The sequence below is a fragment of the Carlito syrichta genome, unplaced genomic scaffold (assembly GCF_000164805.1).
Source record: "Carlito syrichta isolate Samal-C Ts95f unplaced genomic scaffold, Tarsius_syrichta-2.0.1 Scaffold302938, whole genome shotgun sequence".
In the NCBI taxonomy this organism is placed as follows: domain Eukaryota; kingdom Metazoa; phylum Chordata; class Mammalia; order Primates; family Tarsiidae; genus Carlito; species Carlito syrichta.
Window position 1 is genome coordinate 426,476 of NW_007247034.1, and position 14,494 is coordinate 440,969.

A 14,494-nucleotide genomic window follows, 5' to 3' on the forward strand; every position below is an offset into this window, starting at 1 on the left:
TGCAGTGGCTGCTCCCGGCCACTGCAGCCTCGACCTGCTGGGCTCCGGCGATCCTTCCACCCCAGCCTTCCGAGTAACCAGAATTACAGGCACACGCTACCACGCCCAGCTGATTTTTTGATTTATTGTAGAGATGAGGTGTCGCCAAGTTGCCCAGGCAGGTCTCGAACCCACGGGCTCAGGCAATCCACTCACCTCAGCTTTCCAAAGCATGGGATTACAGGCTGAGCCACCGAACCCCCGGCTTAACAATTTTATTAAGATATCATTTGCATATCACATAATTCACTCATTGAAAGTGTAAAGTTCACTGGCTTTTAAAATATTTACATAGTTGCATGTCCATCACCACAGTCAGTTTCAGAACATCTTCCCTCAAGCAAACTCCATGCTCATTAGCTCTCTCCCCTCTCCCATTCTTTTGCTCACCCTTCCTACTATCTAATCCTCAGCCTAGGCAACTACTGTCTTTGAAAATAAGAGGTCAGAAAGATTGACTTGTTGCTCTAGGGGCTTCCAAAATGAAAGTCAGTGAGATGACAATGGTTGAAAAGGAGAAGAAGGCAGAGATATAGAGGTCCAATGGAGTCCAATTTCCGAAGCCTAGGTCTGAAGATCAGAACCTTAGAGAACCCTGAGAGGGACTAGTGTTGCAGAAAGCAGTCAAGCCACTCTTGGTGATCTTCTTCACTTCATGCTCAGGATGCAGAGGAAGTTCTGCCTACCATAGATGATAATGCAGTGTTTCTAGATTTAAGTTTCGTGAGGGTGGGATCGCATCTGTCTTGTTCACAACTGTATTTCCTGCACTTAGCATAGCACATGGTAGATACTGCATATGTAGAGTAATTCAGCATCTTACATTTATGTTATTATTCCCAGTTTGTAGTGCACATTTGAGATAGGCAGGTGTGCAAAAGTAGATACACCATGGCACTAAATTGGACTTCAATTGTAGGGCCTTGTCCTTGCATGAGCCACTTTTTTTTTTTTTTTAATTTCAGCAGCTTTATTCATCTAACTTTTCTATAGGGAGAAGGAACAGCCACCCATTAAAAAGCAAATTATTAAAAGAGAAATTCCAAATCTTTCAAGGTGAGGGGCCTATGGCAGCAAGGGCTCCCACCCCCTTCCCTTTCTCTTTCTGTAGCCAATGGACCAACAGCACAATTTGTTTCTTGAAACTTCGGGGCATGCATGAACCACTTTCAAAACCCTGTTCCCAATTCTGTATTTGTCACCTTTGCATTCCTTTTCTTAAAGAAGGCCTACAAAATTATATTTTGTAGTGTTGGGCATTAAAAATTTTGAACCACTGGGTGCGGTGGCTCAAGCCTGTAATCCCAGCACTTTGGGAGGCCAAGGCGAGAGGATTGCCTGAGCCCAGGGGTTCGAGACCAGCCTGGGCAACTTGGTGAGACATTGTCTCTACAATAAATCAGAAAATTAGCTGGGCGTGGTAGTGTGCGCCTGTAGTTTTGGCTACTTGGAAGGCTGAAGCAGAAGAATCACCAGAGCCCAGCAGGTTGACACTGGGTTGACTGTGAGTGTGCCACTGCACTCCAACCTGGGTGACGGAGTGAGTCTCCAACTTCCCCCCACCCCCCCAATTTTTTTTTAACCTAGACCCATCTTTCTAGATATAGCAGAAGCTGTTAGCCCCAATTTAGAGCTCTAAAAGCTGTGGTTTGGAGAGTTGAGTACTTCTCCCAAGGTCACACATCCAGTAGGTGACATTTCATACCTGAATGATTCCTCCCACTACTTGTCATCCTCATCTCCCCAAGGTGAAGGTACAGCTTCTGATGAATGCCTGTGCCCAGGATACGGGCCACTGGAAGTAGGGCTGGACCTGATTCTGCCCAGAGTAATCCTGGTAATGACTATACATGGGAGGTGTCTGTGTCCCTTAAGTTCACAGGCTGCCCTCTGTGTCCAACATGAACCAAGCAAGGAAACTCCACACATCCTCCTCCTCCCCCATCCACACATTTCAATTTTAGTTATGAAATTCTTTTGAAAGTATTTTCTCTGAACAAGAGAAATACTGAATCTTCCTTTCCACTTCGATTTCTGAATTAGACTTTTAATCTCATGTTGTTTCATGGTCTTAAAATAAAGTATAGGATCTAAGGAAAATGAAAAAAGAAAGTCAGAGATCATATTTTCAGCTGCCAACTAATTTGGTGATGCTTCCAGGTGGGAATATCAATGTCTGCCCTGCAGAGGTGAATCACACATTCCATTGTGTTGTGCTGCTGACTTACTTTCTTCTTTAAAAATTAACTTACCCACCACGCTTTGGAGCTTTTCAGTGAAGTGTATGTCATGCTTCTCTTTCTCCAGACATGAGTGTATGTGTTTTGAATAGAATCTGAGCTGGCAGTGTCAGAGGAGATAGTCTCCGTCTATCAGAGGATTGAACTGGACTCCCTGGAGATAGACCGGAACTCCTGGATGTCTCAGGGGCTGAGTTTCTGAAGACCTGCCTACCAGCCCTTAAGCTAATGTGGAAATTGTCTTTCGAGACTTCTTTATCCTGAAATTATTGATCCAGTAGCAATTTAGGAGGGTTAAACTCTCTTGGGAATTAACATGGTGTGATAAAAAATGCAAAGGTTACATACAGAGCCTTCCTGTTTGTATAGGTGTGTGTGGTTTTTCCCTTCCTGTACCTATGCCCTTATCCTCAACCCTCACAGGCTTGAGAGTTATCCAAACCTGATGCTAACTACTGTACGTTTAGGCATTAGAATGTTTCCTAGTCGGACATGGTGGCTCATGCCTGTAATCCCAGCACTTTGGGAGGCAGAGGCAAGAGGATTGCCTGAGTCCAGGAGCTCGAGACCAGCTGGGGCTTCTTGGCACAGACCTCATCTGTACAGTAAATCAGAAAAATTAGCTGAGCATGTGGCTCGTGCCATTAGTCCCAGCTACTTGGAAGGCTGAGGTAAAAGGATCACCTGAGCCCAGCAGGTCGAGGCTGTGGAATCCATGAGCATGCCACTGCGCTCCAGCCTGGATGACAGAGTGAGTCCGACTCAAAAAAAAAAAAAGGTTCCTTCCCATGTGGTAAATAATCATTGCCCCAGCCCCTCTGTCCAGCCCATCAGGCTTTTCTCCAAGGACTTTTCCACAATGCAAGAACCAAAAAGGATGACACATCAAGGAATTTCTGGGACCCTGCTCTACTGCTATGGCTGGCATGTCTTCTGATTAGTCAGTGACTATGCCATATCATAGGCAAATAAGTACTAAAAATTTAAATAACATGAAATTGTAGGTAGTTTGAAAGATCATCTTGCTCTTGACAGAGTCTGATAACTTAGGTGCATTGAAACGAACAATAAGCTCCTCTTTGAAACCCTGGTTCCTTGGCAAATCAGAAGAAAAGTTGTCCATTTAAAGATTGAATTCTCAGGGCTCCTCTCGGGGTGTGCTTGCCTTTTCATTTTGCTTTGTCAAGATTTAATCAACACTGGTAACAGTAAAGACATAAAATGAGACATTGGAGCCATCCCATTGGAGTCTAAGTCAGGACATTATTGTGAGCACTCTGTGAGTTCTACTTCCTTATAAGAGCATGTGTAAGTACCAAAGAATGTATGCCACAAGCAGGGCCAGCTTTCATCTGTCAGCAGCTTAAAATGTTTAGGATAGTTTACGGACTAGAAATATGCACCATCCTGAGGTGCTCAGCAACAGATGGAACACGTAAAACCTGACTGACTCAGAACATCTCTGTACATTAGGTGGCCTTTGGTTGAGCCTGGAATTAACCTTCATAAACACAGACTCCTCTCTCAGGAATATATCCTCCAAGAAGAACGCTTCTCATGGCCAGTCCTGAAAATGTAGTGTGTGCATGGGTAAATCTGCAATGGCTATGAGAAAGAAGCTCTAGAGATGCAGGTTTCAGCCTTTTAAAAAATCAGCGTCAGTTTCTCCTCAGTTCTACCTAATAAGCTAGGCTATCCTGGACTATATGGTAGCGTTGACTTCATTCTGTTTTGTCCTCGTAAGTCTCCTGCTTCTGTTTATATTTAACCTAAACCCTCTCATCCTTCTCCCCGGCCACAGAAGTATTTTAAACTAAGTTGTCCAGGACTTGTTTTTGCCAAAGGGTATTTTTCCCAGTAGCTTTAGAGACTCCTGTGAGGGTCACACCCCACAGAGTGGCTGATGTGCGGTAGCGCTTTTGGTTCTGGCAGGAAGGAGCCTTTGTTGCTCTCAAGGGAGATGTTCTTGCCTCTCCAAGCTTTTCTCAGAGCAGACTGACATGACTAGCATAGCAAGTTTTAGCCATCCTCTTAATTCCTGTGCATGGACAGTGTACATGTTAACAAGCCATGTGGGCAGAAAGAGAACATGACAAAGAAAGAAGACCATTCCTGATAAAGTCCAAAGAGGATGAGATACCTTGGCCTCCTGGATAAATTCTAAGTTGTTCGGGAGGACTTGCTTCAAGGCACTGATGTCTGTGTTTTTCCTGATGATGCCATATAATCCAGAGAGCACATAGAAAGACCTGCTACCCCTCTAGATTGCTCTTAAAGCCTTCCTAAGGCTGGAGTGTTAGAATACCAGGTTTTTGCAGAATTCAGACAATCCTATCAGGTATCAACCATGAGACAATCTATAGTGAAAAGAAGCTTGCAGTGTCCTATGTTTATTAACCATTTTCTCTGTGCCAGACACTGACTAAAAAGCTAATTATCATATTACCTCATTTGGTCCTTAACAATATTCTTGTCAAGTAGGTGTTATTGTCTCCATTTTACTGATTAGAAAACTGAAGCTCAGAGAAGTTAAGAAACTTACCTCAGGAACCAGGATTTAAGCCCTAGTCTATCTAACTTCAGGTCTCAAGAATTTTCTGGCATGCTACCATTCTTTTGGCAAAAGATAACAGATTTTTTTTTTTGAGTTGAAGTCTCACTCTGTCGCCCAGACTGGAGTGCAGTGGCATGCTCCTGGCCACCGCAGCCTCGACCTGCTGGGCTCCGGCTATCCTTCCACCTCAGCCTTCCAAGTAGCTGGAACTACAGGTGCATACTACCGCACCTGGCTAATTTTTTTGATTTATTGTAGAGATGAGGTCTTGCCAAGTTGCCCAGGTGGGTCTCGAACCCACGGCTCAGACAATCCACTCACCTTGGCCTCCCAAAGTGCGGGATTACAGGCTGAGCCACCGAGCCTGGCGATGACAGATTTTTAAAAAGTAAAATGAATAACTGCCCTCATTCATGTTTAAACTCACCTTGTCATATAATTGAAAAGACCCATGCTTCTATAATATGGGATATTTTTCCCCAAAGAGATCCCCTATGGTTGTTTATTTGATAGAAGGCCCTATACACTTGTGTATGATAGCTGTTCACCAAATGCTACTGTTGTTGAGTAGGAAAAAAATATAACCCCATGTTCTAGAAGATCTTATCAATAGCCAAGAAAGATCCTGGGTCTAAATGACATTTGGATCTTCCTTTTAGGTGTCCCACTAATGGGCTAAAATGGTGATTATTCAGTATGTTGCAGTGATATTCTGAACAGGGAGATTGCACCATTGGGGCTACTCAGAAATATGCAATGAGGTTGGTTAGGATGTCTATCGTAATTTGGATCCTACATTTTCAGCTTGCCAGCCTGCCCGTCCAGTGTTCTTCAGAGGACGTTAAGATCCTATATCAGAGAACAGAAGTCTATTCTATTAGAGCTATGTATGAGTCCTGACAGTTAAAGGACAAAAAGGCTAGTGGGGGACTGAGGTACAGCCCATCCTCATTTACAGTGGTGTAATGAGCAGCTCTCATATGATTGCAAGAAAGGGAAGGAAGTCAGTGTTTGAGTGCTCGCCTGCCTGTCTAGACCATGTTTACTCCCCGCCATGGTGGCAAGGGTCAGCCACTCCCACAGGATTGTCATCAGCAAGTTCATTCACAGCTAGCAGAAGTGCAAGCACAGTCTTCCCAGGGGTGCATGAGGGGTCAAAGAAATCCATTTAAATGCATCAGAATTGTGACCGAGGATGTCAAAGGCTCTGAAGAGCATTCCTTTATGAGGAAACTTAGCCACAGTCAGGGGGCTGGAACTAGAGGCAGATTCAGCTTGAACTCAGTTCAGTGCATTCCCCCTTTATTCTCTTTTGCCCAAAGAGTGTTAATAAGATTAGATGAAGAAAGGGCTCTTAGGGGGAAAAAAGGTCTCTGTGATTAAATCCATTTAGGAAACAGTAGGTTAGATAAAGTTACCACAGGATGTCCCAGAGCCTTTATTATACACTTGATTCTAAAATAAAGAGCACATCTTTTTGCACTTTAGTGTTTCCAAATTTAGAGCAAATCTTAGAATTGATGTCAGAAGCAGGACTGGGAGTAGAGTGAGTCAATTGAGGTGTGTAGAGCACGAGATTCATGCAGGTGGGTCCTGAGAGTGTGTATGACACCTTGCTTGCCTCACACTCCTGGCTCTGGTCAGAATGAACCTACCTAGCACTAGGCAGAAGATTCAGGTGTGCTGAGGTTGTTTCACCTGCACTAGATGCAGAGACTTAGCCAGTCTTTGGATAAGCTTGTTCATTTGATGGCATCTTAGGGGAGTTCTTAAGATAGGGAGCCCACCAATGTTGAATTTTAACTTAGAGTCTTTCACTGTCTCTTATATGTCTTTTAAGTGATTTTTATTTTTAAAATATATTTTTAAAAAGATTGCCGCCTGGGCAACTTGGCGAGACCTCATCTCTACAATAAATTTTTTTAAAAAATTAGCCGGGCATGGTAGCGCGTACCTGTATTCCCAGCTACTTGGAAGGCTGAGACAGAAGGATCGCCGGAGCCCAGCAGGTCGAGGCTGCGATGGCCGGGAGCGGCCACTGCACTCCAGTCTGGGCGACAGAGTGAGACTCCAATTCAAAAAAAAAAGATTGCTGTAACTTGCAGTGGAAAAACCTGGCAAACACCCCCTTAACCAAGTAATCAAGTTAGCATCATCATTGATGTCATGTGCCACCATTTCCCCTTTGATATGATATATAGAGAAGGGCATTTCATCTCTGTGGCATTTTTTAATTAAAAAAAACCTATCACTCCCATTTAATTTTGAGAAAAACAAGAGAGAAACTCAAGTCAGGGTATGTTGTCCAGGATATTTGACCAGTAGTCATCAAGACTGTCAAGGAAAGATTGAGAAACTGCCACAGACTAGAGGAGACTGTAGAAAATGACAACTGAATGCAGTGTTATTCCTGAAAGTGGAATCCACAAAAGAAAGAATACATGCTAGAAACACTTGTGAAATCCAAATAAAGTCTGGGATTTAAGTAACAGTCATATAACAACATGTGTTTCTTAGTTTTGACAAATGTTCCTTGGTATTGTAAGATGTTAACAACAAGAGACTGGAAAAAGGATGCTTGGGAACACTCTGTACTAGCTTTGCGACTTTTCTGTAAATCTAAAACTATTCCAAAGCAAAATATGTATTTTAAAAAATGTGTTATGAATCAGCATTATAAAGGCAGGGTTTTGTGGTTTTTTTTGTCACACTCCAGGCAGTAATTAAAGGCAACAGAGATTGCCAAATCTGTAGGAATGGATCGTGAAAGCTTTACCGTGGGAGAAAGATGGTGTGACAGTTCTTGGAATGCTGATTCCTTCGTCTCCAAGAATCTGTCAAGAACTTCCAGCTGACACTTAGCAAAGTCATTACCTTCTAGTCACATGTTATTCAATTAATGAAAATATGAAGCTATAAGCTTATCAAAAAGAAAAGGTACATGAAACTTACCAAAAGGAGAAGGCACATGAAATATTTCTTATCTTCATAGGATTTGAATTTATATTGTTTATTCTAAAAATACAAAATAGATAAAGATCATGAAGAGCAACTTGTCACTGTGATATTTCATTTAACTTTTAAGGTCAAAAGTGACTCAGTAAACCTTTAGACTCTAAAGGCAGTAAATGACTAGATACAAACTGTTACTAGTACTTTAAAGTAATACTTGAGTATTCGTATAGATAAATGTAGGCTCTTATCATTTAGTCAAAAATAAAGCTATATGCTTGTAACCAGTGTTTTCCTTACCCCACATCCCCCCCCCCAAAACTTGCTGTTAAACCAATGGGGAGCTTACAACTGAAGATGTCTTAGACTTCTAGAAATGAGACAGGGGTGGGATGTATTTTCCCAAATGTAACTGCCCGTGGAAACCTAAAGTTCCATTTCGGGAAAGAGCACACCATACTGTTTGCTGCCTATCCACTTGATGTGGGATGAATTCTCAGCCTGATGGCTGTCAAGACTGGAACTGTTAAGTTTTAGAAGGCCCGTGCTACATAGACATATTTTACTGAGAGTTTCTGAACCCACCGTTGCACCCCATACAAATGAGTCCTGAAGAGTGAGACCCAACTTTTTGACTGATGAATGAGCCAGGTATTAGATGAGATAGATCCTTCTCATACTGAATGTGGTAAGGATTCCCCACACTTTTCCACTTGTTAGAATGTAAACCCAAAAAGCATGAAGCAAAATTGGCAAAGGCCTTCCCTCTCTTTTCTAAGAAAGGCTTGGGCTTAGAAAACCACCATCTGTCACTGAGAGAAGAAACAAACTCTGCTCTTTTACCATTGGTTTAGGCAATGTCTGGCAAGGTTTCCAACTCAAACTCCTTGGCTCAAACAAATTCTGAGTCAAGATTCTCCTGAACACACACATTTAAAATCCTTAGTCATCTCCAGAATCAGTCCCATTTTATTGAAGGCCAGTGTCTTCTGTTCTTTGGTCAGTGATGGGTTAAAGTGTCATTTTAGCAGCTCCCCTCAAAAGGGCTTTATTAATACAAGCTCTTGCTCCTTGACCTTCAATCACTTGACCTTCAATCACTTGAAAACACTGAAAACAACTACAACCAAATGAAAAAGTGCTCTTGTCGGACTCAGTCCAACAAGCCTTTGGGAGGCTGAGGTGAGTGGATTGCCTGAGCCCGCGGGTTCGAGACCCATCTGGGAAGGTGAGACCTCATCTCTACAATAAAATCAAAAAATTAGCCAGGTGTGGTAGCGCGCACCTGTAATTCCGGCTACTCGGAAGGCTGAGGCGGAAGGATCGCCGGAGCCCAGCAGGTCGAGGCTGCAGCGGCCGGGAGCGGCCACTGCACTCCCGTCTGGGCAATAGAGTGAGACTCCAACTCAAAAAACAAAACAAAACAAAAAAATCAAATGAGATTTTAGTGAGTCTTCATACAGCTTGTGTCACTCTGGTGAACTACAAATCTTTCCAGTGCCTGGGTGTTGTGTGAATGATGCAGGGGAGCAGTCTGCATGGCAGGTACGTTTCTCGCTGATAGAAACTTCAAGTTGTTAATGGCTCTTCTGGGACAAGGCTGTAAGGGCAGTTGTCCCCACTGTGGCAGAATAACAAATGAAAGAGAAAGTTACTCAGACACCTGCTTTATCCCCAAATAGCCATGACTGAGGGGCACATAGCACTTATCAGATGTCTCTGCCAAATGCTATCTCCTTCCTCCTGGTGAAGATGAGGAAAAATGACTTGCTATGTATATGTCATGGCTAGCGGTCCGTCATTGTAAGCAGAGTAGCTTCATTTTAGCCAATTCATCATTTGAGCATTTGCGATCCTTTGTATACATCTATTGTAGAGGGCAGTATTTAGTACCCTCAATAAAATAGAAAACTAACATTATAGAAAAAACAGCATCTGAGCGTGAACCCTTGCTAAAATACTAAGAAGTGTGTCATTAACACAAATGTGTAGAATCACACTTCGGAAGTTCAAGTGCTGTTTACTTGACAGTAGCTCGAGTTTGGTTAAGAGGCACAAGGAATTTGGGAGAGGTTTTTGATACTACTGCTTGTGGTAAGAAAAGCCAGACCAACACTTGAGATCTAAAGAGAGGAGTGGGGCAGGGGCTTGTGCTCAGAGGCCACCCACCAGAAATCTACATCTTACTCTAAATGCCAATTCTGAAGCTCATTACAGGCATTGTAGAGTAGTGAGTAACATTTAGAGAAGAAGAATAAATAAATACCTTTGGTTTAATAAATGTCCTCTGGCTTAAAGATAGGTGTTGCCTATTTCAAATGAGATTTTGCTGGGCTCAGTGGCTCAGCCTGTAATCCCGCGCCTTTGGGAGGCTGAGGTGAGTGGATTGCCTGAGCCCGCGGATTCGAGACCCGCCTGGGCAGGCAAGACCTCATCTCTACAATAAAATCAAAAAATTAGCCGGGCGTGGTAGTACGCGCCCGTAATTCCGGCTACTCGGAAGGCTGAGGCGGAAGGATCACTGGAGCCCAGCAGGTCGAGGCTGCGGTGGCCGGGAGCGGGCCACAGAGTGAGACTCCAACTCAAAAAAAAACAACAAAAAAAAATCAAATGAGATTTTAGTGAGTCTTCATACAGCTTGTGCAACTCTGGTGAACTACAAATCTTACCAGTGCCTGGGTGTTGCCAGAAATATCTGTTATCTCTAAACTTTCACTTTCTACAGTATTTTGGGCAATGTTTGTTGATTACTCCCTGTCACCAATTTTTTGGCCCAGTAAGTTCCCTAGAGATGCATTATCTAGCTGGGCTTGGTGGCTCAGCCTGTAATCTCGTGCTTTGGGAGGCTGAGGTGAGTGAATTGCCTGAGCCTGCGGGTTTGAGACCCACCTGGGCAACTTGGCGAGACTTCATCTCTACAATAAATCAAAAAATTAGCCAAGGTGGTAGCATGCGCCTGTAGTTCCAGCTACTTGGAAGGCTGAGGTGGAAGGATCGCCGGAGCCCAGCAGGTCGAGGCTGCGGTGGCCGGGAGCGGCCACTGCAACTCCAGTCTGGGCGACAGAGTGAGACTCCAACTCAAAAAAAAACAGAACAAAACAAAAAAAGAGATGCATTATCTATAATTTACAGATGATCAACTAGTTGGTGCCCAGACCAGTTGCCTGCTCACTTAACACACACAGCTGAAGAAATCATCTTTCTCTAGCTCTCAGTATATTTTTGTATTAGGTTATACATCATCTTTTCTCTTTTTTTGGCAGTTTTATTGCAATGTAATCCATTCAACACAAAAATCCACCCATTTATAGTGTTTAATTCAATGACTTTTGTTATATTTACATAGTTCAGCAACTGTTTCCACAACCAATTTTAGAACATTTTTATCATACCAAAGTAAACTTCATGCCCATTAAGTCACACCCCAATCTCCTCATCCCCCAAATTCCCTTATTCCTCCAATCCCTAGGCAACCAAATCTGCTGTTTCTCTAGATTTGCCTATTACAGATATAATGTAAATGAGATGATACAATATGAGTTTTTTGTGATTGGCTTCTTTCATTTAACATATTTTCAAGGTTCACCCATGTTGTGGCATGTATCAATACTTTATTTTTATTGCCAAATACTTCATTTTATTGATATATTGCACATTTTATTTATCCATTTATTAACTGATTTGGGCTCTTCACTTTTTGGCTATTAAGAATAATGCTATGAACATTTATGTACAAGTCATTGTAGAGAAATGTATTTGACCAGGTGTCGGGGCTTACACCTGTAATCCCAGCATTTGGGGAGGCTAAGGCAGTAGATGGCTTGAGGCTAGGAGTTTGAGAGCAGCTTGCAGACACAGTGAGACCCTCTTTCTATAGAAAATTTTTTAAATTGGGAGCGAAACCAACACCTGGCTCGGAGCAGCTGCCAGCAAGGTGTCCCTGGCCAGTGCCCTGCCGCCTGTCCACAAACGTGGGGAACATCTTCGCTAACCTCTTCGGGGGCCTTTTTGGCAAAAAAGAAATGCCCATCCTCGTGGTGGGCCTGGATACCACGGGGAAGACAACGATCCTCTACAAGCTGAAGCTGGCTGAGATCGTGACCACCATCTCCACCAAAGACCTCAACGTGGAGACCGCGGAGGACAAAAACATCAGCTTCACCGCGTAGGACGTGGGCGGCCAGGACAAGATCCGGCCTCTGTGGCCGTCCCTCCTTCCAGAACACGCAAGGACTGATCTTCGTGGTGGACAGCAACGATCGAGAGCGTGTGAAAGAGGCCTGCGAGGAGCTCATGCACCTGATGGCCGAGGACGCACTGCAGGACGCCGTCCTCCTCGGGTTTGCCAGCAGGCAGGAGCTCCCCAACGCCGCGAACGCGGCCGAGATCACAGACAAGCTGAGGCTGCCCACTCCGCCACGGGAACTGGTACGTTCAGGCCATCTGCGCCACCAGCGAAGAAGGGCCCTCTGAGGGACTGGACTGGCCGGCCAGTCAGCTCCGGAGCCAGAAGTGAGCCCCGCACTCCCCTCTCACCCCCGCTTTCTCTCCCGTGGCGACCTGCGACTCTGTGGTGTGAGTGCCAGAGGCCGCCAGCGTGGCTGGCGTGTGCATCGCCCTGTGAATGTGCAGGCGCAGCCTGGTCGGCTTTTTATTTAACGAAAATAGTTTCGGTTCCCGCCGGGCTGGGTGGCTCAGCCTGTACTCGCGCGCCTTTGGGAGGCTGAGGTGAGTGGATGGCCTGAGCCCGCGGGTTCGAGACCCGCCTGGGCGGCGAGACCTCATCTCTGCAATCAATCAAAAAATCAGCCGGGCGTGGGAGCGCGCACCTGTAATTCCGGCTACTCGGAAGGCTGAGGCGGAAGGATCGCCGGAGCCCAGCGGGTCGAGGCTGCGGTGGCCGGGATGACAGAGTGAGACTCCGACCCAAAAAAAGAAGAAAAAAAAAAATAGTTTCGGTTCCATGAGGCAGTTTCTGGTACTCCTATGCAATATTATTCAGCTTTTTTTATTGTGAAAAGAAAAAGAAAAGAAAAGAAAAAAATTAGCTGGGCGTGATGGCACACACCTGTAGTTCCAGCTACTAGGGAGGGCGAGGGAGGAGGATTACTTGAGCCCAGGAGTTTGGGTTTACAGTGAACTGTGATCATGCCAGTGCACTCCAGTGTGGGCAACAGAGCAAGACCTTGTCTCTAAAAAGATAATATTTTTTAAAAAACTGAAGCGTGTTTTAATTTTTCTCAGGTGTATATATATTAAGGAATGGACTTACTGGATCATATGGTAGCTATATGCTAGTATTTTGAGAAACTGCCAAACTGTCTTCCAAAGTAGATTTATAATTTTACATTCCCACCAATAATATATGAGAGTTACAATTTCTCTTCATCCTTGCCACCAGTTGTTATTATTTGTTATTCTAGTGAGTATGTAGCAGTATCTTGTTTCAATTTGAATTTCTCTGCTGGCTAATATCAAACACCTATCTGTGTGCTTATTGACCATTTACATGTCTTTAAAGAAATGTCTATTCAGATCCTTTGCCTATATTTTAATTGGGTAATTTGTCTTTACATTACTGAGTTGTAGTAGTTCCTTGTATGTAGTAAGTACTTTACATTACATAAGTTACATTTATATTTACATTACATTCACATAAGTTTCAAGTTGTGAACTTTCAAAGATGCAAGTGTGTGTATGCATGTCTGATCATGTAAGTTAGTTCACATGTCTGGCGTACGTTGTCACGTGCGTGTATCCTCTACAAGTGGTTGTGCTTTTGTGTACTTTATAGTACTGAATGGAGTGTAGTAGTACAGTATCTTTATTTCAAGCCCAGGATGTCCAGAAGCAAGTGTAAAAACAGCAGTGATGTAGCTGGTACTGTATAGCCAATTGTGTTAGTTGGGTGAGTACTTACTTAGGACTAACTTTGTAATGGAACTTGTTTGTATGTAGGAGACTTACTATATTCTAAAAACAAATTTCTTACTACATATATGATTTGCAAATATTTTCTCCCATTCTGTGGGTTATGTTTTTACTATCTTTGAAGCAAATCTTTTTGTATTATAATCATGTTCAGTTTATTTATTTTTGTTGCTTATACTTTTGATGTCATACATAAGAAACCATTATCTTAATACAAGGCTATGACAATTTTCTTCTTTGCTTTCTTAGAAAAAAAGGAAAGGGATTTGTTGTTTTAGTTCTTATGTTTAGGTTTTTTCCATTTTGACCTGATTTGTATATATAGAATAAGGTAAGGGGGTCAATCCTACTTCCTGTGGATATTCAGTTGTTATACATCATCTTTTAAGAGGAAAAGGCAGGAGTTTTTTCTGGGGAGTCACTTTGGATTGTGTTAGGGACCACCTGCTCTGTACAGCTGCATCCCACAACTGAGGGACAGGTGTCAGAAGAACATAACTCTTGTCATTCCTATCAGAGCAGCCAAGCGAATGTGCATACTAGTGATCTACTCCATTCTCCGGGTCCCTTTGAGTGCTGACTCCCAAGAGAAGCCAATTCCCTCTTCAAGTTATTTGCCACTCAGTTCTGCCCATCTTCTAATATTCAGCACAGCTGCTGATCAGACATAAAGGACGTGAAAATTTGGAGTCAGACAGAATGATTCCTGCTGTTTCCACTTTCTAGGATAGTAACCTTAGCAAGTTGTTTAACTTCTGAGTCTGTTTCCTCACTTTCC

General features: G+C 43.4%; 1 protein-coding gene and 1 pseudogene across 1 annotated transcript in view; both read left to right on the top strand.

Annotated features, from left to right (window-relative positions):
• LOC103259643 (histone-lysine N-methyltransferase SMYD3-like) overlaps positions 1-14,494 on the top strand; it is a 250,483-nt gene that overhangs the window by 171,494 nt on the left and 64,495 nt on the right. The gene's annotated exons all lie outside the window — the stretch shown is intronic.
• Positions 9,305-12,301, top strand: LOC103259641 (annotated as a pseudogene).